Source organism: Pteropus alecto, unplaced genomic scaffold, assembly GCF_000325575.1.
Source record: "Pteropus alecto unplaced genomic scaffold, ASM32557v1 scaffold94, whole genome shotgun sequence".
In the NCBI taxonomy this organism is placed as follows: Eukaryota; Metazoa; Chordata; class Mammalia; order Chiroptera; family Pteropodidae; genus Pteropus; species Pteropus alecto.
In genome coordinates this window covers 748,445-753,827 of record NW_006437736.1, presented here as the reverse complement: position 1 = coordinate 753,827, position 5,383 = coordinate 748,445, and positions in this window count along the sequence as shown.

Here is a 5,383-nt window from a genome sequence, read left to right as displayed (position 1 = left end):
AGGAATCTGATACGAACAGCAGGACGAGGAAGGAGAATGAATAATTGAGACTCCCTGATTCACTTAACCAAGTTCTGTCAAACACAAGCTGAGACCCATGGTTTGTGGACTGAGCTCCCTCAACTGAACAGCAACATGAGCTTGATGTTGAATGGAAAGCCAACTGTGTCTGTCCGCTCTGATGGTGGGAGAGGGAAGAAATGACAAACTTGCACCTAGAATAAGTCGAGCTATTCTTCTGAGAGCCAATTCATCATAACAGACCAAACTTAAAAATGAGTGTTTCGTACTCTCATTAGCAAAGGAAAAGGAACATGTATGTTTTATTTCTGCCCACCTCTTTAAGAAGGCCTCCATCAGACTAGAAAGCCAACGTAAACAAGATAATAGGGAGGGTCAAAGAAAAAAGTATCAGCCGGAACGCCTAAAACTGTACAAAATCTTCCTAACCCCTATCGTCCTACTTCCGAGATTGAAGAAAGTTACCAACATTATCTTTAATCAAGCAAAGATGACCAATTTATAAACTACTCACCAGTTGCTTAACCTAAGTTCTACATGATTTTTAGACACAAGCAATTCTGAGAACAGATCTAGATTTATCCCTAGCATTAATCAGTCATCATAAACTCGTTTGTTAGAAACCAGGGTTTTCTAAAAGACTTAAAAAAAAAAAAGTTGTTATATAAATAACCTAGAGAAGAATAAAAAAGGTAAACAGGCGAACCTGTTTTCATGTGTCTCTACAATAGGTTTGGTGGTTTATCTTCCATTTTTGTTTGTTTTTTTAATGATGAGAGTAAAATATCTATAATCATGAATCATTCAAATCTCTCAAATCTGTGATACTCACTAAAGTGAGTAATTCTTTCATTCTTGCATTTGTGAAAATGAAACAAAACACCAAGAATGTATTAACTTCTGAATGTCACAGTACTCGAATTGTGTTGGTACAAAAATCAACGGAAGAGAACACATCTGAGCGCTCCTCAAATCCCAAGGCTGTGAAGATAGAGTCCCAATGCAATAAACAGATCCTAAATATTATACCAGTTGAGCAGCAAAAAAACAGATTTCATCAAGCAATTACTACCACAAATAAGTGCGCTCTAGAGTGAGCTCATACTATTAAAAACCATTTTAAAAATTAACCTGATTCATCAAAAGTTATCAAAAACAACAAACAACTCCAAAATTCAAATGGCTGAACAGGGAATGTTTCAGCCCTAAAAGCATAGAAGAAATAGCATTTTTTTAAAAAAGCCATTAAATAACCTGCTCTTTGTGATGATAACCAATTTTTCCTATTTGCATAAGGTCAGCCCCTAGGAACTGTCTACCTGGCATAAAGATGCTGTGCTACAACCAGAGACCCTTTTAGGGGAGACAGCGACCATACCAGATGGAAACTTTTTGCTCACATTCTCTGTTACAGATCATGACCCAAGGGTTCACAAAGCACGTTCCCAAGGGTCACAGACAGAAAAGGGCCCCTAATTTCCAAATGTTTAATGACTAGTGCTTCTAGAGATCATATAATATAAATTCTTACCTGCCATTTCTTTTGTCAAAGAGCAATAAGGCTCCTGTTGATTAATTTAACAAGCTGGAAATGGATGACTTCCCAGTAAAAGAATAAAAGTTATTCTCTTATTTGGTGAGATAAGACAAGAAGATTTTTTTTCAAGGCCCCCAGATGATACTAATGGACAGCCAGGATTGAGAAACATTGGTCTAATCAAGCCTTGGAACAAACCAGCTAGGGTTACTTAAATAGTGAAATCACAGGTAATATAGTGAAAGATTTTAGACTTTGAATACTACTTTATTTGAAAAGATTATCTCTAACAAACAGACCAAATGTCACTTAGTGATCATTTGGTTACCCAGAAAATCTGGGACCTGTATTCTATACAGACAAGATTCTTTCAGTTCTAAAATCCTATAATCTATCCAATCATTAACTATCCAATAAACATTGGGCCTACTATATATCAGGCACTGTGCTAGATAATGGAAATTTAGAAAGAAAAAAGATCAAAGAGCCCCTTCCTTCAAGGAACTTACAGTTTGATAGGTCAGAGTAAATAGGCACTTAAACCACAGTGAGATAAATGCTAGAAAGGGACGAGTACAAAGTGCATGACAGCAGTCAGGAGAGTTCCCAACTCCATCTGAGAAATTCCACAAAGGTTCCCAAAGAAAACAGACCTCTACACTAAAATCTCAAACGTGAGGGGTAGAGCTGTAGGGTAGAACTCTTATAGAGGGAACTTCAGGGAGAGCTGCGTGGTCTGTGAAGGAGTGGACCAAGGGTTTGGGAGAGGAGGTAGGAGCCGGATCACCAATGTGTTTTAATGGGACTTAGGGCAATGATATGACCAGAGCTGTCACAGAAGGATCACTCTTAAGAAAGATCACTGCAGTGCAGCGGCATGGAATGGGAAGGACCTAACTAAAGGCAGAAAGGCCACTGGGTAAACAGTGGCATCGGTCACCGAGTTACACAGGGCAGAGTTTTGCAGAAAGAGCAGATGAGGAGCAGTCAGCTTCAGACATGCTGGGTCTGCAGTAACCATGGGGCACCCAAGTGTAGACGCACACTAAGCAGCTGGATACACATATGTGAAGTGCAGGAAAGTGATCTAAGCTAGAGCTAGCAATTTGGAAGCTGTCAGCATACACACGATAAATAAAGCCTTAGCAATGGGTGAGCGTGCCTAAGAACATGTATAATAAAGACACAAAAAGGCCCAGAGCAGAATCCTGAATAACAGCAACTTCTAAGTGGTGGGCTGAGGAAGAGACTAAGAAAGGGAGAGGGAAAATCTTCAAAAGGATGGTGCCAGAGAAGCTAGGGGAAGAGAGGAGTTTCAAAGACCAGAAGACATAAAGGATATTCATTGGATTGAGCCCCAAGGGGGTTATTGGTGACATTGGGAGAAAGAATTTAAGTGAAGTAGGTGAGGAAGAAACCAACTGCAATAGGTTCAAAAGGTACAGAAAATTATTTCAAAAAGTTGGTTTGTAGAGGGAGACAAGTGAAAAGGAGCTGGAGGATGAAGGTGACTAAAGGACTAAATGTGCTAAATTTTATTTATTTTTAATGAGTAAGCACGTATAAAGTTGATAAGAAAAAATATACAGGGGCAGAGTTTAAAACCTAGGGAAGAGATACAAGTAGGAGTCACCACAGAAAAGGAAGAAAAATACATCTCTCACTATTACACCTGTAGGTTTGGTGACAGAAAGTTAAAATATTTCCGATTTGATGGCTTCTATTCCATCTAGAAATTACGAGGCAAGATTTCTGGCTGTAAGTGAAGGGAAAGTGAATGGAGGACAATGTGGAATGTTTAAACCAGCCACTGTGACAACTCCCCAAGCCAGGTCTCTTTAAAACTGAAAGACTGACAGGCAGGCAGAAGTCAAGGGTCCAGGAAAGGTCGGAAACCATGAAGGCAAACAGCTGTATTGATCTAGACCTGGGGTTTTGCTAGGTAGATAAAATGAAACGAAAAGAGAGGGTAATGGCCAAAGTGCTGTTTAAGCCAAGGACCAAGAAATCTAAACGAGGCAGGGAAGCAAGTAAAGACAGGAGAATTAGCAGAAAGGGAGAGAGCGAAGACAGTGCCCCTGCAATGGGTTTCTCGACAACACTGGAGAAGAGATGTGGTGGGAGAAAATGAATGAGGGACTAGAAGAACCTTAAGGAGAAAATACGCTGCCTGCCTGTCAATTTTCAGAAATGAAGTAGTTCCAGACGGACAAGACCCAGGGTATGTCCCAGAACAAGTGGTGAAAGTACTGAGTCAGGGCAGCTGACTGATTAAACAACTGAGAGGCAGGACCAGCTAAGGTGCTAGATCAGTCATCTGCACTGACACTGGAGTCTCCTACAGTAACGACAATACTTAAAGCAGGAAGAAATTTGTTGTTTCTAATGAGGAAGGGAGATAAGGCAACAATAAACAACACAGGGTAAGGGAAGAGGGTACATTAGCCAGATTAGGAGAGCTTTAAAGGAGCAGAGAATTTCCTCCAAGGGTAGAAGATTAGATAGGAATACTGGACGGGGAGAGGGGGGACAGGATACTGACTTCCATAATGTAGGAGAACAAATAACGCCCACCAGGAGCGGAATGTGATGTCCTCAGAGAGAAACCCAACTTAGTTTGGGGAAAGAGGTAGAAACAAAGCGCAGTTAGAAGGCTAAAGATGAAGAAGTCTGTCTACCATGCCACAGGGAAAAGGGGCTACAGTCTACCAGGGAAGGAGCCACTGGAAGGTCAGTTCAGGAGAGAAAAAGCACATAGTCAGGCCTCAGATCACAGGAGTATACAGATGGCCATAGCTGCTTACATTCTGGATGCTGACCAAGGAGTGCAGAGTTGAAAGGAATATGTTTGTCTGCTAGGTCTCAAAAAAAAAAAAAAATCCCAATTCCTTAATAGAAAATCGGAGGTGCAGAAACACCTGGGCCTTTTGACAGGCGTCAGCATCAGCCAGATTTAATGAGCTTCTAGAGGAGTCAGAACCCAAGCTGAAGACCAAAATAGGGGTATTTGAATCCCAAACGATGGTGGCCTCTGGTCACTGGAGAGAGGGGCGCCCTCAGGCTCTGCAAGTAAGAACCATGGCCTAGAACATCTATTTTGCCAAGGCAGGCAAGGTCTGGATGGAGTCGGTCATGATCTGGACCCATTCAGGCTGATGAGAACAGACACCAAATTTGGGCTTCTGATACCTCCAGTAACAATGGTTGATCGACCAATAAATAATGTCAAATAAATAATGATAGGCTCAACATTCAAGAATTTTGATGTCTCTAATAAAAAATTAATAAGCTAAACAATTAATTTTTTATAAATCTAACATATGTAACTGCTCCTGTGCAAGTGTTTTACTTATTAGTTTTTACAACTCTACAAGATGGAAACTATTATTAACATTTTACAGATGAAGGAACTAAGCCTCAGAGAAATTAAGGAACTTGCTCAAGGTTATAAATTTATTAAGCCGCAGAGCCACTAGGGCTCTAAACCCCAAACTCTCATCCACAGAGCTCTACGCCTGACTCACAACACCAGTGGAGACTGCCAAAATATCTAAGTACAGGTCCTCTTGAAGTACATGCAATTCAAAATAAAGTCATTATAAGGGAGAACATCAAGAAATAAAAGGCAAGGTCCTTAAGAAAATTAAGTCAGGAGAGAGAGAGAGAGAGAGAGAGACACACACACACACACACACACACACCCCACTTCAAAACTCTACTCAAGCACAGTAGGTCCTTGAATTACGTCATTTAGTTTCCTTATAACATTGATGTGATGCAGAAGACTCTTAACTCTTGTTCATATCAAGTAGCCTATGGTAAAAC